General features: G+C 40.0%; 1 protein-coding gene across 1 annotated transcript in view; it reads left to right on the forward strand.

Annotated features, from left to right (window-relative positions):
* The first annotated feature begins 10,301 nt into the window (after positions 1-10,301).
* Positions 10,302-22,940, forward strand: part of CLNK (cytokine dependent hematopoietic cell linker) — a 199,158-nt gene continuing 186,519 nt past the window's right edge. Inside the window, exon 1 of the mRNA XM_017513218.2 lies at positions 10,302-10,501. The gene's annotated coding sequence lies outside the window, so the exon portion shown is untranslated. The remainder of the gene's footprint in view (positions 10,502-22,940) is intronic.

Here is a 22,940-nt window from a genome sequence, read left to right on the forward strand (position 1 = left end):
ATTACTGTGAGTTCCTTGCATGATTATTCACAGCAGGCAAGATACGGAAATGACCTAACTGCCCATCAACAGATAAATGGATAAATGGAATATATTCAGCGTTATAAAAGAACATACTGTCATTTGCAACAACATGGGTGAAGCTGGAGAACATCATGCTAAGTGAAATAAGCCAGGAACACAAGGACAAATGCTGCATGATCTCCTTATTTTTAAATGAAAATAATGACCACCCTGAGAAATGTTGGTAGTATAACACTGTAACATAATACAGTGATGAATCACCAAATGACAGGGCAAATTATAAGAAATACATCGTTAGGTGATTTCATAGTTGTGCAAACATTGTAGAGTATACTTACACAAACCTAGGAAAGTATAGCCTCCTACACAGCTAGATTATATGATATAGTTCGTTCTTAGGCTGCAGATTTGTAGCAAACTATACCATATAATACAGATTTGTAGCCTGAGAACAATAAACTATAACGTATAATCTAGATATGGTGGGAAATTACAACATAATCATTATTATTTGTATATGTAAACATATCCAACATGGAAAAGGTACAGTACAATTATGGTGTTATAGCCTTTTAGGACCTTCGTTGTGTATACAGTTTATCATTGACCAAAACATCTTTATGCAGTGCATGACTATTCATGCCCAGTTCTGAGAACTAAACAGATGCCCAACCACTGTGAGTGCCCTTGTTCTTTACCTCAAGGTGTCTAAAGGTGTGAATGGTAAGCTGAAGGCCCACACTTGGTCCCACCTGGTCGGATAGAAATTAAATAGAAATTGAGAATCTAGTATGAATCAGCAAAAGAGGCATTATATTTGGCTGTACTTATGTCATTGGTGCTTCTGCTGCTGAAAAGACTGACATGGCAATTGTAGGATCCTGGGGGGTGATTTAGGGACAAGGCCTAAGAATGGTTCCCTCGCCTCTACCACAACCAGTAGCAAAGTCTGGAAAAGCTGGTACACCATCTCCAGAAGATACGACAGTATTTTTGTTGAAAAGCCTACAATATTTGACTGCGTTATCTCAAGTGTTATTTAAACAAATCATAGCTGCTGTCCATAGGATCTCTGGCCACTGGAGCTTCAAGATGATTTCAAACAGCAATCTCCTCACTCTGCAACACATGGTTATGGTCTATACGCATCCCTAAGAAATCTCAGATCCTTAATTTAAGATCACATTCATTAAAAACAATGGTTTCCCTGAGGATTAAAAGGGATAGGGAACTAAAAATATGTAATCTTTAGGCATAAATGTGGGTTTTCTATAGGAATTTTCAAAACAGTAATGCACCAGAGTAGGAAATATGTGGCTCTGTATCAGTCACTTAGGGCTGCTGAAACAAGTGCCGCAGAGTGGGTGGTTTACAACAGCAGTGAGTCCTCTCAGGGTTCTGGAGAGCAGAATCCTGAATCAAGGTATAGACAGGGCAATGCTCCCTCCAAAGCATCTAAGGGCGGACCGTTCCTTGCCCCTTTCAGCTTCTGGCAGCCGTAGGCATTCCTTGGCTTGTGGCCACATAACTCCAATATCTGCCTCTGTCTTCTCATAGCTGTCATCTCCCTGTGTGTCTCTGTTCCTTCAAATGCAGTCTTTTTTTCTGTGTATCTCTCCTTTCATTATAAAAGTGCCAGTTATCTTGGCTAAGGACTACCCTAGTGACTTCCTCTTAACTTGATTACATCTGGAAAGACCCTTTTTCCAAATAAGGCCACATTCTAATGTGAGTGGGAGTTAGGACTCCAACACATTTCTTTGGGACAGGCAATTCAACCCAGAACAGGCTCCAAAACCAAAATGTCGCTGAGAAATCCAGTCTGCAATTATAACCAACTTCGCTCCCGAGTCTTTTTGTCCATCGGCAACATCAGAATCACTTCACATTGCTTTTACGTCTACTAATCCCTTTTACATTCATTGTTACCAGACTCCTTATACCAGGCTCAAGAATAACCAAATAAAACAGCTGTGTTGCAAGCCCAGACGGTTCCCGAATGGCCCAGAAGCAGTGCTTCCTCCCCAGCTGCAGTTTGTTATACATACACTAACTGACCTATCATGAAAATTATGTCCCCAGATTAACTGATCAGTATATATGCTCAATCCACACAAGATAATCTCTCAATACAGGAGCCATACCTTGATGTAACACTTAGTATGGACCAATTTGGCTTAATGATCAAATTATTTGGCATAAATTGTGAAGTATATTTAACCCTTTCTTTTCCTCTTTTCCGTCTGCTATTCTACAAGGCTGAGTAAGTGCTCTTTGCAGGTGCTAGGAAGCGCATGAACAATACAGATAAATCCCAATTCCCATGGAAGTTTTATCATGTTTTTAATTAATATTCGCTGAGCACCTACTATGTTGCTGAGGATGTTCTACATGTTAGATTTCAAGTGAGACAAAACCCTGCCCCACATAGCATGCATTTTGAAAACATTTTCTTGTTTTCTCCTTATTGTGCCTTAGAATTCTTTCCTCCACATTTTGGATTTGTATAATCTCCTTCTTAGAATCTTAGTCTGCCATAAAATATTTTGAGAATTTTCTTTTCTTTTCTTTTCTTTTCTTTTTTTTTTTTTTAAACAGAGCTTTGCTCTTGTTGCCCAGGCTAGGGTTCAATGGCATGATCTCAGTTCACTGCGACCTCCACCTCCCGGGTTCAAGGGATTCTCCTGCCTCGGCCTCCTGAGTAGCTGGGATTACAGGGATGTGCCACCATGCCCAGCTAATTTTGTATTTTTAGTAGAGACAGCGTTTCTCTATGTTGGTCAGGCTGGTCTCGAACTCCTCACCTCAGGTGATCCGCCCTCCTCAGCCTCCCAAATTGCTGGGGTTACAGGCGTGAGCCACCATGCCTGGCCTATTTTGAGAATTTTCCATGCATGGAAAATTCTGATCATTAGGGAGCCACACTGCCACTCAAAACCCCAGTCTCAGAGTGTTCACGTGCAAGGAGACCATGGAGCTGTGCAAAGACGTCTAGGCTTAGAACCTGGGTCACGGGATCACCAGTTGCTGCCTGTGAACGCGGCCCTGCCTTTCAACCTTGCTATATCTCTGTTAACATACTGGCAAGGACAAGTGATCTGAAGGTTGAAGATCTGAGCTTGTCCTTGTCCAATAGCTTACAAGCTGCAGGATCCAGGCAAGACTGGGAACTTAACCTCTTTGTGTCTCAAAAAATTATGCTGAGGAGTTTGCACGTTGTAGACTAAAACTTCAAATGAAGGAAAACAAAGTACAGGAAAATGTTGGGAAAGTGTCAGTTACTCTATTTATACCAGCTATTGTTATTTCTATTTGCCTTAAAGAGAGAAAAGTAATTCTGGTTCCCTTCTCATCCTTTCTAAAGAAGAATGTTTAAAAAAAAAATTTTTTTTAAAAAGAGAGAGGTAGGGAGAGAGAATGAGGAAGTTGAAAAGTCCTGTCCCTGTATAAAAGTCAAAGGTCTAATTTTATTTTAAGAGTTGAAATTGGCTTCATGTCTCTTATCTTCTATTCTAGGAGTCTCCTTGTCCCACCCATAGATTAATAATCACGCGTGCTAACACGAAGCTCACCAAGTGATTCTTTGGTGGTGTTTTGTGCTGTTTTTTTTTTTCTTTCTTAATCTCATTCTTGACCTAAATTCAACCAGTTTGAGGACAGATGGTGTGGGACTCTTTGCCCTGCCAATTTGGAGACCCTGGCAACAATTCAGTCCCCGCACAGAGAGGGAATAATTTTGTCAGCATGGATTAAAAATACTACAGTGTTTTTAACCTTGGGGAAAAGCATTTGGCAAATAACCCAAAGCAGATTTTTTTGTTTCTGTTATGGATAATGTCACTCTCCCAGCCAGATTTGTCTAAACAAGGCTCTGCTCAAGATAAATTGCTAGCAATGAATACAATTTAAATGCAGAATTGAGAGACATAGCTATTCTGACCTGGAAAGAGATTTGGAACCCAGGTCTCTGTCTTGGTTCTTCCCCCTACTCATCTTGGTGGCCAGTCACTTCACCTAGTTAGGACTGCACCTTCTTATTTGAAAATGTGAGGTTTAGACTATTATCATTTCAGCTCAACTATTGCTGAGTGATGCAAGGTGGGTCCTTAGTATTGCAATGGATTCCAATATGAGAAATAACTGTGGCCACCCTCAAGGAGTTTTTAATTTATTAATACATATTATACACCCAAAGCTAATTCTTCCCTCAGAAATTCTCATGGGTTTCCTCTATTTGGAAATCTCTCCCCTCCAGAGCTTCACTTGGCTGGGTCTTTTTCATCACTCAGACCTCAGCTCAAACCTCACCTCTGCAGAGATGCAGACTCAGACCTCCCTGTAAATGGTTCCCACCCCACACATCGCAAGCCACTCTTCATTTCATTATCCTGTTTCATTCTTTTTTTTTTTTTTTTTTCCTGAGACAGAGTTTCACTCTTGTTGCCCAGGCTGGAATGCAATGGCCCTATCTTGGCTGACCGCAAACTCTGCCTCCTGGGTTCAAGCGATTCTCCTGCCTCAGCATCCTGAATAGCTGGGATTATAGGCGTGCTCCACCACAGCCAGCAAATTTTGTATTTTTAGTAAAGACAGGGTTTCTCCATGTTGGTCAGATTGGTCTCGAACTCCTGACCTCAAACGCCTTGGCCTCCCAAAGTGCTGGGATTACAGGCATGAGCCACCCCTCCTGGCCCATTCTTTTATTGCACTGCAGTTTCTCTTACATGTTTACTTATTACTGGCATTTCACCAGGTCCAGCCGCCTCTGCCTCTACCTGCTCCCATGGCCTCAGTAGAACAGAACTACCAATGTTCCGAGAGCCCTCATGGTGCCAGAACTGAAAGGGGACTCGTGGAGACAATGGGGCATGAATGAATGTATCATTAGTGTTGTGAGAACTTGGTGACTCTGAGACTGGTATAGGCAAATGTATAACAGAAATAATGATACCAAAGCTTTCTCAAAAGTATAACAATAATGATACATACACAGGGGCATTATTGTAATGATTAAATTCTGCATTCATGCAAAGTGCCTAGCACCATGATAGCATATAATGAGGTCTTAATTAATGTTAGCCCCATGAGGTTCTTCTGGGGAAAAGTAGTATGAGCTCAGCAATGAATTTGTAATTAATGGATATTTATTAATTGATAAGCTTTTATCATTTTTTGGAAGAAGAATTGGGAGAGGTAAAGGAAACCAAGGCAGAGATTTTCAAAGAGAACTTTTTCTATATTCACTTATCACCTCTCCTTCTGTGATTTCCAAAGAACCTAGATATGAATGCAACAAAATGAGGCTAAGAAATAAATACAAAAGTCAGAAACCATGTTATGCTCAAAATGACTGATGAGCTCTTATACTGAGCCCTGGATCTACCCATGTTGGGTTCTTCTGTACTGTGGGATACTTTAGTCAGGGTCTTTGGGCCAGGAAGCAGGGGACACCTAGAGATCCTTGCTGGAGAAAGGTAGGAACACCCCCACCCCAATAGAGTTCCCAGACTTGACCAGATGAGTTTGAATGCCAACCATGTTTATTTACTGAGGTGTCGACTGGGGAATTATTTCTTAGCAGCCACGAAAATTGTCTAACTCATGCCTTAGACCATGGCAGTTTAAATTCAGCACATCTGAAATCCAATAGAGGACATGACTTAAGTTCACATGGAGCTTCCCCTTTCAAAAGTTCTAGTGGTTGTGAAAAAGAAATCACAGTTAATTGTGGGGAGGCTCATAGCCTGTGTCCTGAAGGAGACAGGCCATGAGATAAGAAGGGAACAGCAATTAGTGTGAGTTGAGCTCCTCGCAAGGGCCTGGAGTCAAACTGCCCGAGCCACCAATATAAACAGGTGCTAAACTGTAATAAACCAGAGATACTGGCACTAATTAACGCAGGTTTCCACTCGTATAATTTGTTAAAAAAAATACATGGGTTTTAATCCATTGAAGGAGATAGCACTCTGAACTAGGAATTTTTTAAACAAATAGCACATCCTTCTGTGATTGTGTTCAATAGTTCTCTTTTGTGTTTTGAGGGTGCGTGTGTGTGTGTGTGTGTGTGTGTGTGTGTAAGTTGCAAGGTGCAACCCCAGGCCTTGAAACCAGCCTGAGACTAGCTGTCTGACAGGAACCTGAACTTGGCAGTCATTACCAGATGAAAGGATGAAACCAAACACTGAATAATGTCAGAGTGTTTACCCAAAACCAGGGACTTCTTTCATCATTTAAATTTGTCTTGTTGGAAACATTTCAAAAGAGGACAGGGTATAGTGGCTCACACCTGTAATCTCAGCACTTTGAGAGGCCTAAATGGGGGATTGCTCGAGATCAGGAGTTTGGAACCAGCCTAGTCAGCATAGGGAGATCCCGTCTCTACAAAACTAAAGAAAGTTAGCCTGGTACAGTGTCGTGTGCCTGTAGTCCCAACTACTCAGGAGGTTGACCCAGGAGAATCACTTGAGCCCAGGAGTTCAAGGCTGCAGTGAGCTATGATACCAATACTGAACTCCAGTCTGGGTGACAGAGTAAGATCTTGTCTCAAACCAAANAAAAAAAAAAAAAAAAAAAAAAAAAAAAAAAAAAAAAAAAAAAAAAAGAAAAAAGAAAAAGAAAGAAAAGAATAAAGAAAAAGAAAACTTAGATAGCAAAAACAGCGAGAAAGTGATAAGGTTAGGTAAGGTTTTGCCATCTTTTATTTTTCCCCCAGCACACTGTCTCAATTTTAGAAAGAGGAAGTGAATTAAGAATCAAATCTGTTTCTGCACAAAATGTTTATTCATAAGAAATCTGTTTCTTGGGGAAAACTGGGTGGCAGGTACTACATGGGACCTTTCTGTGCTATTTTTTTTTTCTTTCTTGTGAGTCTGTAATTGCTTCAAAATTAAAAGGTTAAAATAATAAAAATATATTTAAAGCATAGATAAAAATGTCAGTTTCTTCTCATATGCACTAAATGCATAGCCGAAGCTGAAAAAAATTTTAAACATGTTCTGTTTGAATAGATTTCAAGTAGTTAACAGATGTGTTATGCCCATATAGTCTTACCTGCCTGTATTTGCAAGATAATTTAATCGTTTCATGCATTAACAATGCTAGGAGGTTAGTAGTATCAAACCTCTCTTTAAAGGAGAGAATCGGTCAGGTGACACAGCTCATCTACATTTATCCAATTAGTATAACTGGGTGGGATTTGACCTAAGCCAGTGTAACTCCAAAACCTGACAGTCACCTGGCAAATTAGCCTCCCAGCATGCCGTGCGAGAGCCAGAAAAAGCTCTTTCCCAGTCATCCAGGCACCATGGTCCTACTTGAATATGATTGACCTTAAAAGTCCTGTTTGGGATTTTTCCCCTTGTTTTTTTGCTTGCTTGTTTGTTTGTTTGGCTCCCTGTAATTCTTCCACATGATCTACCCAAGAGTTTCACGTCTTGAGTAGATTATCCAGAAAGTGAAAACTTAACAAATTCAGTAGGTCAAGCATTGACTCAGAAATATCCCATTTGAACACAGATGCAGCTCTATGTATATGGCACACACTGCATTCAATCACTTATCCACAACCGAGTATTTCTGGTGGTCCCGTACTATGCTTTAGTGGCACTGTGAGACAAGCCCAACAAAAGCTATGGGGGCTAATGCTAATTGTAGCCAGACACATACTAGACCTTTGCAGGAGGTAAGTAATTTTATCCTAATAGCCACTCCTCCAAGTAAGTATTATCATCCTTATGTTACATATGGCACCCTGAGTAGTCAAATTCCTTGCCCAGATCTAGGCACCCACTCTGTGACACGTCTGGATAATTGTAACGTGGTTGGCAAAACCCAATTGTCTCTGGATTTATACTTCTTATTATGACTCAGGGTCCATGAACCCAATAAACTATGCAAGAGGGGGATGGGGGATAAGAGGCAAGAAAACTCACGGAGCAATGAACACAAAACGAATGATCACCCAAAGAGAAGATGAACGCAAGGGAGTCCCTCGAACTGTGGAATGCGGAACAGGCAGCAAGAACACGTGAGTTAGAACTTTCGGCTGGCCTCCCTTGCTGCTTCCTTGCTCCCTCTCCGTTCTAGCCACCTTTTGCTATGTAAGCTTTTCCAGTGAGCTGTGCTGTTTTTCCCACCCAGGCATCCAGACTGACAGTATCTTTGGCCTTGAATGTGCTCGCAGACACCTGCTTTACTCTTCCCTTCTCTCCTCCCTCCTCTTTCCTGCTTCCTTCCTTCTTAGAAGCCTTCTTTTGTTTCTTCCTTCCTTTCTTCTCTTCTTCCCTCCCCTTTTTTCTCCACTTCTGGTCCAGCAAATTTCTACTTATTATCAACACCTCAGCTTTCTTGGCACCTCTGCAGAGGAAATCTTGTCTGAATTCACAAAGTAGAACACATTTCAGAGCCCTCTTTCTTCCTATCTTGATGGTTTATTTCTTGTTCAGTACCTCTCTATCCTATTAGATTCTAAACTCCATGAAGGGAGGGACAAGATATTTTTTTTCAGCTCTATATCCCCACACCTTGCCCAGTGCCTGGTAGTAGTAGGTAGAGGATGTGAATATCTATTTGTTTAATCAATACATGTCTGATCAGGCACTATTCATTGCATTTACCAGTAATTGTAGTCGTATATATATCTGAAGTCCATTCATTTATTTTCACCTCTTCTACGCCATAAGCTCCATCAAATGATTAGGCACATCTCTTACCTAATTTTATTTTTCAGCACCTAATAGAGCTCCTGATACATGGTACATATTCAACAGATAATAAATTAGTGAATGATATTCCAAGAAAAATGCTACAAATATCACCTACACTATTGTCAACTTTCTCATTAGACCACACTGTCTTCAGTTCTTCCTTAGTAAAAAAACAAGAATATTCATATCATTAGACTTGAGTTCTTATTGTGGTCTAGCCACCAATTGGATGTGAACATGGATTTAAGACTATTTGCCAATAAAGACCACCACAATAATTCACTTTTCTGTATTAACCTCTTGAACAATCTTCTCCCACATTCACTCTGAGCTTGGCTATGTGACTTGCTTTGGCCAATGGGAGCATGGCAAACAGGATGCAATCAGAGGCATGGAAAAGGCTGGAGGCTGGGGCTTCCCCTCTCCCACTGTCCTTGAAGCCCCAAACCCACCATGTAAATGGGCTGAGCTGGCCTGCTAGATAACAGGAAGCTATGCAGAGGAGAACCGAGGCACCTGGCTGACATGACTGCCAACCAACAGATGCATGAATGTGATAATCCAAGGTCATCCAACTGCCTCCCAACCCACTAGCACAGATCAGTTGATCAAGTCTCATCATGGGTCAAATATGTCCCTGTTAAAATTCATTTGTTAAAGTCTTAACCCCCCAATACCTCAGAATGCCATCTGACTTAGAGACAGGGTCTTTAAAGAGGTAATCAAGTTAAAATCAGGTAATCAGGGTGAGACATCATTCACCGTGGCTTCTGTCCTGATTAAGAAGGGGAAATTTGGACAGACACAGAAGGAATGCCACGTAAACACAAAAGCAAGGATGCAAAGATACCCACAAGCCACGGATAAAGGCCTGGAACAGATCCTGCCTTACAGCCCTCAGGAGGAACCGACCCTGCTGACACCTTGATCTCAGACTTCCAGAGGCCAGAACTGTGAGACAATACAGTTTGAACCTATGTTTTGTTAGCTATTCAGTGCTCAGGACTTTTTTATGAAAACCCTAGAAAATTAATATAGGTCCAGACCGAAAGAAATGAGCAAGTGACACACACACAATCATGAACTAAATAAAATGGTTACCACTTTAAGCCCCTGATGCAGCAAAAGCTAATTGATAAAGTGGTTAAATTACTCCAGTATCCTTAGTCTTCAGTGTTCACAATTATAAAATTGGGTTTAAAGTATGTTCCCTACATGGTTATTAGTAAGATTAAGGGGGATAATGCTGGCAAGTTGCTTAGCAATGTGACTGACTCGTAATTAGCATTCATTGAGTGCTTATTTTACTGTTTTCCTTGTGGTGTATGTTAAGCCAAAACCAGAGTTATTTACCCAAGGAAATATAAACCTCTACCTTTGAATTTATCGTAAATAATGTTGGAGTTTGTTATGAAATTCAGCATCAATTTACATAAAACTAGAATGTCAAGTCCCCAGAAGAGGAAACAGGTACTAGGGTTGGAAAATTTTAGCCTCTGAAAGCTTCATTTATTGCACTCCAACCTAAGAAGAGGAAGTCCTGCCGGCCTTTGGGTCAGAACTCTTAGGTCTGTGGCTGCATGTCACAGGAAACCAAATCTAAAAGGGACCTATCAGGAGGTTTTCTGCTGAAGGGCACTGCTCAGCATTGAGAACAATTCAACTCACAGCCTTACTAATTTCCAGCACCCCCGAGGTCTCTGCATTGCCTCCCCCCTCACAGGAGACGGTCGCCTCAGCCCAGCGCCCTTGGTGCCTTCCACGCTGTTCAGGTAAACTCGTTAGGCCAGCTTGTCTGAGTGGGCATTTCATGGTCATCTCATTACAAATGATCATAGGAAAGACCTGAGCACCAAGCCAAAATGTGTTTCTAACATGGAAGTCTGGGCCTTCTCTATAGCATCAAAGGAGCAAGAAGAAAGCCCTTTACTCAATTGTTAAAGATTCTTTCATTCTTTGGGAGAAGGAATCAAGATACCTACCCATAGGAAATTGAAAGACTAAATGTTTTCAATCTTCTCTTCCTGGAGCTTGGACTCCCTGACTGTTTGCAACTGAAATCTAAAGACCAGGCCCCATGGCTGGCTTTCCTGGCTGATCTTCATTAAGAAAGCCCCCTAGAAAGGAAGCCTCCATTCAAAGTAGGTCATTCAAAGTAGAGGTTAACTCCTGGAGCCCTGTGGAAATATATTTTTAACATTTTCTGAAGTAATACGATTTTCTTTCTGCTTTGGTGTAGAGGAGACTTAGACTTTGGAATCACGCAGGCATTTTTCCACTCACACGAGTAAGGAGCTCAAAAGTGAGGTTAAAGTTGGGGTTAAATCCTTACTCTTGAAAAGAGCCAGGAGTCGTCTCTTCCTGGTTTTTCTTGGATAAAGCAAACTGGAGTGAGACAGAAAAGAAAATAACTATCGTCAAAAGACAGATATTTTGATTTTAAAAGGTGTTGATATGTCTAAACTTTTTATCAATACTCTTTTTATTAGTTTACAGTGTTACTCATCTGGCTTAATCTATTGCCAGAGTTACTTGTCTGTTACCTACCTGGCTATTTTTCTGGCTGTCTCTCTTCATCTATGTTGTGGCACAGCATCTCAGAAGTGTTGTTCTTTGGATTTCCAGGGACCTCTCAACCCACCAGGAATAATCATTGCAAATTTCAAGAAGACAATGGTAGACCTAGTTAATTGAAGGCCTACCAGAGAAATGACAGTGCTTCAGAAATCCTCTGAGAAGTTTAAGATACAATATGCCCTAGAGAAGCAGGAAAGGTAAATGGCATTTACTTACCTCTAGCTCCTGCTGGCCTAGAAAGTTGGCTATTACTTTCCCCAGTTTACAGGTGAAGAACTTGAGTTATCTAAGTAATATGTGCAATGTTGTCTGGTCACTAATGTCAGTAACAGAATTCAAAAGGAAACTGAATTTCCTTACTGACTGATCGGAATGGTGAACAGTGTTGATCTGCAGTTTCACAGAGCTCATCCTTAAACTCATTCCTGGATGGTCTCTGACACCGACCATCTAAATGGTAGTATTTATTTCTTATTTCCAACCAGCCCTCTCAGATGACCCTATAGGCAAGACCATTTGAAAGCCAATGCTTATAATTTTCTGTACCATTTAGCCGGCTCTGGCCTGAACACCAGGGGCTTCTGTTTCTTGCTCACTTTGCCACAAGTCAGGTGCTGTCTTAGAAAGACTGTAGGATTTGACACTTGACCAAAATGGTGAGGATCGTGACTCTGTCACTTGTACCAGGAATGTTGCTTCATATCTGATCCTCAATTCCTGCATCTTTTTAATAGAGTAAGATCATATAAAACCTGTATTGACAATTATTTAGCCTCAATAATATAACATTTATATTACATGAAATATGGCATATTCTTAACATTTAGTAGTTATTTAATAAGTGTTGCCTTCTTTCTCCATTGCTTTCCTTTCCTCACTCCAAATTGGCTCTGATTTGTTTTCATAAAATATACCCACAATTACCGTGGAATTGATTAATACACATATGTTTACACATATTGTATTTTAATCTCATTAGAAAATAGTAATATTCTATAGTTGTGTAGACTTCTGTAATTTAGGTCTATGAATACATATTTTCTTCTTGAATGATCTTAACAATTTAATGAAGTAGGCAGAGCACACATTAGAGCATTTAAAAGATGAAACTGAAGCTTAGAAAAGATGATGATAGAAAACATGGTGAAATGGAAAGAAACTGGGCTTTGCGATCATCAAAAATGGATATGAATCTAGTGTGTGACTTCAGTGTTTTTCTTTATCTAAGTAGCTTAACCACTCAGATATATTCAGTTGGCTATTGTTGGTGTTGTGTAATTTGAAACTGGGTGAAAGAATACATTTTGTGTGTTGCTGTAAGAGTGAGAGCAAATGTGCACACAGTGTCTGACAAAGAAGAGACAGCCAGGAACTGGATAAATGGTGGCTGTGTGGTGTTATGCCCATAGTCACATGAAGAATAGAGATCTAGAAGCATCCTTTTCTGGATCCTAATACATGAAGCAGTTATATCCACTATCACAAGCTACTGACAACATCTGCCAAGACTTTAGTTCTGCAGAGTTTCCAGGCTGTACCTAACGCCCCAGCATGACAAAGAGAGAGAGATAAAATGTTCAAAGGGGCTAAATTATTAACCAGAAAGATAAATACTTGAATATAATTATTTATGATTTTTAACATATTAAACCAAACATTCGCTGATTTTACCAACAAAACTGAGGAGCTTCAGGTTAAATATCAGCAATAAAGATAAAATAACCACACACACACACACCAAACCAGAATTGTAAAAAAGGAGTTATTATAGGACTGCTTTCTGTGTTTATTATTTATTGTTTGTTACTCTTGTGGGCAGAATATTTGGGAATAATTATTGTGATTATTCTGCTTAATTTTAATAATGTCTTCCAAAGACCAGTGACGTATAGGTTACCATTTAAGTGTTTTTAGACAAGAAACGCTCATCATTTCTCATTTTTTAGAAGGTGTACTTAATTCTTACATTACAAAACCCGATTCTGAAGTTCAGGCAGGCTCCACACATTGTCTGTTTCATGCAATGAACAACAAGATATGCCATAAATGAGGCCCAGGTCCACCTGGGCCCGGAGCTCCTGCTCTCTGCATGGTGCGTAATCAGTGTCCTGCTTGTGTGCCCAGGGTCATGGGCAGAGCATCACTGTCTTCCAAACTAGTCAATGGCATTTTAGGAACTCCCAGATACACCACAAGCATTAGCCAAATATGTATTTTAGTTGTTTCTTTTTTTTTTTTTTTTGAGACGGAGTTTTGCTCTTGTTACCCAGGCTGGAGTGCAATGGCGCGATCTCGGCTCACCGCAACCTCCGCCTCCTGGGTTCAGGCAATTCTCCTGCCTCAGCCTCCTGAGTAGCTGGGAAGTTGTTTCTTTTAAATTTCACGGGTGATACTAATTGAAACACTGCTTCCTAAACACTTATGCATGAGAATCAAAATCCCATTGTGTTTAAGTGGTACTGTGGTTTGTCATGTGAACTAAGATAAGCCAAAAAGTCCAGATGCAGCATGAAAATTTAGTATCTTAATATCCATGGGTTTGGGTCATAATCTTTAACTATGACAGGTTCTCTGTTCAATTTAGTTTAAGATAAAGATGAGGGCTAATAGCCCATGTCCAAACTCTGAGAAGCCTGAATTTTTGTGGAGTGCCTAAGGAATCACATTTCACCATCAGTTTTGCAGATCCAGAAGGCTAATTGTATCCAAGCCACACAGAGTTTGTGGAGCTCAGGAGGTCAGTCCACTCTGGCATGCTGGCGTATGCATCCATCTTTGGTGATTTTGTTCAAGTGTACTCAAATTATAAGTTCAGATGATTGGCATGTTCCCTCCCAGAAGACAAATGTACACAGGAAACTAACTTGCTATTGGATAGTAAGTAGCTTGGTGAGCACAAAGTCAGAGCTGTGTCATTTCAATAGCTGGATTTGCTAAGCTGTAGGTGGTCTGATGCCTTGGTAGGCACCTGGAAAACCAGTCTGCCCCATGGCTACCTACAAATATTTATATACCAGGATGTCCTCACTCATGAGCAAGCCTAGAGAACCTCCCAATCAACTTTATCTGTCTGGGCGTTTTACACAGGACACCTCCACACTGTCCCCATCCCAAACTCTTGGTTCTCTACATGCTCTTTTCACTGCACCATGCCATCCAGTTGTTGAGACATGGATAGCCTGGGTTTGAAATCAGTTACTTCCTGGCAATATGGTTATTTAACTTCTCAGAACCTCTGTTTATCCTTTATAAAATGGAATAAAAATATCTACTTCTTGAATTTGTGGTGAGAAATGAGATTTAGTACATAAACATGCATATCATGGTGTTTGGCAATTGTTAGGGACAAAGTAAACGGTATTGGCTATTATCATCATTTTTAGCATTCTTATCGTGAGTTTATTTTATATTTAAACAAACCTTCCTTAGATTCTTGGCCTTTTGTCCTCTTTTAGGAAATTTGACCTGAGGAAGTCCTATTTTAAGGTGATTTCTACAGAAAGCTAATTTATCATATTCTTATTTATTTTTTATCGTTCATCTATCAAAGCCTTGGTGGTGTCTCACAATTCCTCAAATGTACTAATCCTCTGAAAATGTTAAGATTTAATGAAAAATGATAGAAATTCTTTTGGAATATCCTCCTAGCCAATCTTAAATTTTCAGAGTCCTTCATGGCACTGATACATAGAAATTATTCAGTAATTATCTGAGAAACTATACTTGCATAGCAGTTTATACTTTACAAAGTGCTTTCACTTTCATCATCTCATTTGGTCTTCAAAGTAATCCTGTGAGCAAAAAAGGATGAGCACTCTCGTAGCTTCATCTTTCAGATTAGAGAAACTAAGACTCAAGTTGCAGAATTCGCTGTATAATTCTGCACAACTGGGCTGAAAGACTTGACTCCCATCTTGCTAGATAAGTGATCCTGAATAAAAGAAAAGAAAAAAGAAATAGCTAATTATGCAAGGGGAAGTTTAATTCAGGAGTTAGGTTCTAAATGTACTTGAAGTTACAGATGAAATGATGATCTCATCTGGATTCACACTGTGCATTTGTTCAATGGACTGGCTTGACTCAGGAAAGGTCTCCTGCACAGAATGACAGGATTGTTCAATACTGAAAAATCTAGGTCATTTGGATAGTTGCTGTATAACGGCAACTAAATTAAACAAAATGCCCTACATACAGTTCTTGTAAGCAGTAAATGGTATTATTATTATTATTACTACTTGTATTAGTCCATTTTCAATCTGCTGTAAAGAACTTCCCTGAGATTGAGTACCTTATAAAGGAAAGAGGTTTAATTGACTCACAGTTCTGCAGGGCTGGAAAAGCCTCAGGAAACTTACAGTCATGGCAGAAGGGGAAGTAGGCACCTTCTTCCCAAGTCAGAAAAAGAGAGAGGAGTGAGCGAGAGCAGGGAAAACTGCCTTATAAAACCATCAAACCTCCTGAGAACTCACTCACTATCACGAGAAATCATGGGTGACCCCCCCACCATTTTCCAATCACCTCCACCTCCCTCGCTCCCTCAGCACCTAGGGATTACTAATTGAGATGAGATGTAGGTGGGACTAGAGAGCTAAACCATATTACCATCATTATAAATTGTATTACTTTTTTCCAGTCTTGATTAGACGACCTGGGCTTTTGTGTTCCTCTTTTGGATTTTAAATTTCCCTGAAAATTTTTTCAGGCTCTCCTGATCATGAAACAGCTCCTCAGAAAATCACCAGCATACAGCAGGTGCTTAATAAATGACTGTTTAAAAAATTGCAGTGTTTTTGCCATTGGCTTTTAGATGCCCATGGGGATGGTGGGGTTCACTGGATCTATCTTCACCCCATCTTCACCCAAGGACCAGCCTGTAAATTGTGGTAAATAAATAGCAATCCCTAAGCCTTAGTTTATTTTCTTATACTTTTTTTTCTCTAAAATTTGTTTTCAGTACCACCTCAATGCATTAATCAATCAGTGGAAGAACCACCACAGTTGGGTATGTTCTGATTTAATCCAGGGCTGGAAGTACCTGCCCCTTGTCAGTGTGGTTCTGCCATCATTTATGAAAGCCAAAAAAAAAAAAAAAAAAAAAAAAAAAAAAGAAAAAGAAAAATAGGGGCAAGACAGAGGTAAACTTAAAAATAATAAAATATAATATCTGTTAGGATTTTGGCAAACTTGGAGACTATTTTTCTAGTCTCACTTTACATGAACAGAAAAATCACTTTAATAATAAGAGCAGAGAGAGGCAAGATCCAAGGAAAAGAGGAGGAGGAGGAGAAGGGAGAAAAATAAAGGACACAGGGAGGAAAGGAATATAAGAAAGCTAAATGAACAAGAAAAGGGATAATGAAAGAGTCTATTCACCACAAAATGGAATAAGAGGAGAGAGAAAGAATCTTACCACTGAAGAAGAATACTCTTTCTGCAGAATCAGACAGCTCAAGAGAAAAAACGAATGGTTTTTTAAAAGAAAACTCAACAGGATTAATAAATTCAGAAACTATAGATTGTATCGGTTCATTAACAGTGTTTTCAAAATCATTTAAAATAAAAAAATGAATGCATAGTCACACTGCCTTGAGATACTTAAAGGAAGTTGTTCATTACCAAGACAGTTGTAAAATTTCATAAAAATATGCCATACATAATAGCAGAAAAACTAGGAAAGCAGTTTCCCTTACCCCTCAAAAAAAAAGAAATTTATAATAACCACCCCTTTGACTTCAAATGCCTCCACTCAATGGAAATCCAATAAAATTAAATGTTATATTTAATTAAATTTAGCTGATTGACCTGACCAGGGTATAGAATTAGAAATCCAATCAGCATATATTTTCCTCTAAGTATGAGCATCTCTAAAATGTAACTTTCTCATTTTCGATATGAAAATTAAAGAAAATACATATAACTCTGAATTGTAACCAAATGAATATAACCTGCATCTGAGAAATCTTGATTGCAACATGTTTACTCAAAGCTCCTACCTGTGTGGGCAAACACAGACACACATAGAAACACACACACACACACACTCTCTCTCTCTCTCTCTCTCTCTCTCTCTCTCTCTCTCTCTCTCTCTACTGGTTCTCTTCTCCAAATATACACAAATTGCTCTCTTTCTCAATTCCAAAAGACATTTACCATTTTGGATATGTGTGATGTGATTGTGTAGAAAAAGTCAGATGTGTATTGTTTGGGTTTTATATTATTTTCCTTTTTTCCTGTTTTGATGAGAAAAAAAAGCCTTCAGCCTTAATATAGACCTTATTCTCCAGCCTTGACCCAGATTTAACTGCACAGCTACCTCCTACCTTCCTGATTCATTCAAAGCGTTTCTTTAGCCATTCACAGTTTGCTTTTGGTCATTTCCTATATCTAGAAGGTATATTGTGGCTATTATTAGAATGATGTTTCCTAAGCTTTAAAATAAACAGGGGCCAGTATTTTTATAAGCATTATCTTCTAGGAATAAGTAAGTAATGTTTGGGAGCAAAATAATTTCTTTACCCTAAAAGAATTTTTTTCTTCATGAAATATTAATTTTGGGTCAGGTGAAATGCAGCAGCATTATTTATGATAAATGTCTCTTTGCAAGCTCAGTTTGGTAGTACTGGTGAATTCCCAGCGGATAGCAAGAGTTCTCAAGGATAACAGGGAAATGCGATTTGTTGCATTACGCATTTCCAATTGTTTAAACTGCTTGTGATACCATAAGGGTATTCATTATTTTTGGATTAAGACACACATCAAAATCCAGCCTATTTATAAAACAAGGCTGTGCCTCCTAACACATTCACTGAGACCCCAGGTGGGTTTTGAGCTCAGAAGCAGCCATCAGGGTTTTAATTCCCAAATCGAATGTATTTTCTTCAGAAATCTTATGGATACTTTCATCTGCAGAATGCTATTTTCTTTATTTTAGTTTTCTAAAATATAGGTGTGCTTTTTTAACCCTCAAATCTATTACCTCATATATATATATATATATATATATATATATATATATATATATATACTTTAAGTTCTAGGATTCACATGCGGAACATACAGGTTTGTTACATAGGTATACATGTGCCATGGTGGTTTACTGCATCCATCAACCCATCATCCAGGTTTTAAGCGCGTGCATTAGGTATTTGTCCTAATGCTCTCCCTTCCTTTGCCCCCTCCCCACAACAGTATCCAATGTATGATGTTCCCCTCCTTCTGCCCATGTGTTCTCGTGGACACAGACATGGGTATGGATGGAGCTAGAGGCCATCATTCTCAGCAAACTAACACTGGGACAGAAAACCAAACACTCACATGTTCTCACTCCTAAGTGGCAGCTGAACAATGAAATCAAATCCATTATCTTTACAAAACATTTTTCAAACCACAAATTACTTAATGAGTTAATCAAATATAATCATTGAGACCATCAGCTCCAAAGCTGTAACACTGTTTGATCCCAATAGATGGTTGAGACAGGGGTCTTTCTACTCAGGATATGAGCCACCCTCTGCACCTCTCTTTGACATGGTCCCCTTTATACCTGGAAGAGAGTACAGTGAGCCCTGTAGGGAGACAACACATACCACTTCTCAAACTGGGGTTCATTTTGGTTCCCCAAAGGGTTCCAGATCAGGGTTTATAAAGTATATGGGAACTGTATTAACAAAATGAAAGCACAGCGATTCAACCCAAAGTAAATTAATTACGAGCATATTCTGGCTCTTTTGCCTAGGCTTTAGGGCCCGATATACGCTCAGGCGATTTTATTGCCCATGTTGGCATTTGCAATTAGATTTGCATTGGCATCTAGCACTTAGTACAGTGGTGTTTTTCCTTGTTGGAGAAGTAAACTGGCATCATGAAAACAGGCAGCCTCTCCTTGTGGACTCCCGGAGGACCCTGGGCTCCTTTGCACCTCCACACTGCTCCACCCAACACCTTTCTTTCTGCCTGGTCCATCCCTGATGGTGAGTCCCTGAAGGTAGGGTGTGGTCTTCTCTTGAGACCTTCAGAGCTTCTTTCAGCTTCCCCATGGCAGAGTCGACTGTGGACCTATTAATATCACCGATGCCAAGTGCCCTGCTGAGACTCTAGATTCCACAAGCAGAACTACGGATGACACCCCAGTGTCACTTCTGTTTGACAGAGAGAGCTATGCATGGCCTTTATTTCTGAGCCTAACCAGGAAGAGAAACTGAAATAAATGCCTCAATTACTATAGAAAGTGAATGCACAAACACCATGAGATGTGCTCCGTTTCTGGGGCATTCCAGCTTCTCAAGGTCTCCTGATCAAGGCAAGAAGAGGCCATACACTCTTTGATCTGGGTCAGATCTTAAAATAAGCCCCTTGAAGAAAGACCTGGAAAGCTGGGGCTCCAGAGCCTCCAGAGCCACAGGCTGGGGATCCTGCCTCCCCTTCCATTATCATGGTCCACATGGGGGTTGGGATTACTGCTAAGGAGAGTTGTGGCAAAGCTGGGTAAGAGACTGTTCGATGGGAAGCTATGTAGATCCCTCTGGGGCTTATTTTTCTCTGTGCTCCCATAACACCTTATATTCTTCTATTTTTTTACAGGTCCATATTTAATGTCACTCCATTACAATCACTATAGCACTATGGAGAAAATAGATAAACACAGTGATGGCAGATACCATGCCGTGTGCTCTGTAATTCCTAGTATCTGTGATGTGACAGGGACATAGTAAAGCCTCATAAATAGTTGCAGATACAGTAGTAAACTCTACCCTGTACAACTGCAAGAATCTGGACTTTACTTCCTCACTGCCTATAAATAAGACCTGATAGAGAAATTGATGCTTGACATGATTAGAAACCTTTTCCATGATCAAATTGTTAAATGCTTGGATGTGGTAGGTTGTTCTTTTTTTTTAATTTTTCACTAAAAATTGACTCCAAAATAACTCTAACTATATAGAGGATTATTTGCAAGCAGTACCATTTCCTAAATGTCTATTTAAGATGCGTTTGGAAAGCAAGGTGGATGAGCATGTGATTATTTGGTGCTTTCCCTGAGAATGAGAAAACGTAGGTGTGTTCAGTGCATGGTGCTGCCAGAGTGTGGTGCTGGGCAAATGGAGAAGGGAATGGATGACACTCATGCCCACTCTCTTCTGCCTCCCTGCCTGTTAAAATACCTGGGACATTTAGACAATGTCCATACCTGGGCTTCTCCCTAGTACAACTGAATCAAACTTTTTGGGACATTATATATTGTAAGGTTTCCAGGTAATTCCAAAGCTCAGGCAGATAGAAGATTCTATGACTCCATCAGTGGGTATTAGCAGCAGGCAAGCATCTTTCATTTCTAACTAAATCCAGGGCCACTTTAAGTCACTTAAAGTGATATACGGCATTTAATTAATCTTCAAGTTCAGGTTCATATAATCACTATTTAGCCGTATCTTAGATATAGTATTTTTTCATGTAATCCTCATAAGAGTGCTAAAAGGTAGCTGTTGTGTTACCCCCATTTTACAGATAAGCATGTGGAGGTTCAGAATGGTTAAATGGTTGTCCCAAAGCATAACTGTGAGAAACAAATTCACCTGTCCAAACCCAAAGAATGGACTCCGAGATCCGGAGAAGGGCAGACGCGAGACTTTTAATGGCAGTGTTGCAACATCCTGTATTTAGCATGCACTCACACCCAGCACAGTCTCAACAAGCAATTTATCCGATAGTGCCCAGGTCCCTCCCCAGTTTCCTCATAGGATGAGTACTATGAGGTTACCATCTTCCGTGACGTCGCCTACTTATTGTTAGGCAATGGCTTTAGGTGTTCTTTTTTTAGGGTTGTCTTGCTGCACTTTGTAGCCCCCCACAGTGCACTGCGATCCTAGTTAGCTCAGGGGCTCTTTAAGTATTTCACTTATGACCTAAGTAACTGGGCAGGCTGGTAAGAATAGACAAAGTGACCTATTGCATACTAGTAAATTATTATCTTTGACTAAAATTCTTTGGTTCAGGTGAGGGCAACTACGTTGGAAGAAAAGCTATTTCTTTTGTAGTTTGCTGACCTAAGCCTATTCAAGACACTTTGTCTTAGAAATGGACCATGATTATACCTTATTTCCTTTATAACTAAAACATATCAGGATCAGTGGGCTTCAAATGCTAGCTGGCTGTATTCAGCCAGGTAGAGCCAAGTACTTAACTTTTGTGAATTTCAGTTTGGTTTTGTATAAAATGAGGATGATAATACAGAGTGTGTGAGGTTACTGAGTTGGGGAGATGGGGGGATGTATAACAGGTGATCTATGTTCATTCCCTTGTCTTTGAAAATGCACACATCAGGAAGGGAAGGGCCTGTATTGTGTATAACGTATTACCTTCATAAAGCTGGTGAACCTAAGACTCTTTCTGACTGATTCACCACATCCTTTACACAATGACTAAGATCAGATCAGAGTGTGGTGCTGTCAGTGTGTCAGCCATTCTGAGTAGAGCACAGCTCTTTGCCCTGTAGAAGGCCTCTCTTGTCTTGCTGATGACACTGTGTGGCTAGCTCAGTCTCTGGTGTGGGTTGCTGAGACCTCAAATTCTGCTTTTTTTTTTTTTTATTTTGAGATGGAGCTTCGTTCTTGTTGCCCAGGCTGGCATGAAGTGGCACGATTTCAGCTCACTGCAGCCTCCGCCTGGATCCAGGAATTGTCCTACTCAGCCTCCCGAGTAGCTGGGATTACAGGCACCCACCACCACATCCGACTAATTTTTTGTATGTTTAGTAGAGATGGGGTTTCACCATATTGGCCAGGCTGGTCTCAAACTCCTGATCTCAGGTGATCCACCTGCCTTGGCCTCCCAAAGTGCTGGGATTACAGGCATGAGCCACTGCAGCTGGTCTCAAATTCTGCTCTTTAAAATGATGGAAGAATTTGGGTTCTCTCTATATTTTTAAACTCTTCTAATACAATAAATTGCATCTCTCAAAAGCTACTAATAAAATATTTTTAGCTTTTATTCAAAGTTTAAGATACAAGTCTAATAAGCACTGATGTTAACGATCAAATAATATACAGAAATTTATATAAGGCAAAAATTAAGGATTTCTCCCTGATCCCTCCAGTTTCCATCCCTGCTATCCTATGTATTAGCAATTTATCAGAATCTTCTGCAATTTGGCTCTGCACAGAGCTATATTGGAAAAGACAATAAAATATAAGAAATATAATGGCATACTTTAACTTTTGAAACCATTTTTGTCACCAAATATTGATGGATTGTAATTTTTTTAATGAAACTACTTCCATTTCTTTGAGCTGAAAAAGATCTATTTGGCCTAAGCTGCTCATTTTTCAGGTGAAGAAACCAAATCCCAGGGAGCTCCAATGCCTTACTCAAAGCTACGTGGTGCATGGTAGGGCTGGGGCTGGAAAGCAGTTTCCCTGGCCACCTTGCCAGACGTCTAATTTGAGGCAATAAGCCTTGTAGAGAACTGTCCTGCATCTGTGGTCCCCTTATCTGTACATGATAACTGGCCAAAAGCCAGGCATGCAGGGAGCCCTCCATAAAAACGGGTTGATTTTGTCCTATGTTAATGCTACTTAATGCATTCAAAAGAATGGAGTAGCTGTATAAGCAGCTACCATTCAGCAGCAGGTACTCTTT

Source organism: Cebus imitator, unplaced genomic scaffold (genome assembly GCF_001604975.1).
Source record: "Cebus imitator isolate Cc_AM_T3 unplaced genomic scaffold, Cebus_imitator-1.0 Scaffold488, whole genome shotgun sequence".
Classification (NCBI taxonomy): Eukaryota; Metazoa; Chordata; class Mammalia; order Primates; family Cebidae; genus Cebus; species Cebus imitator.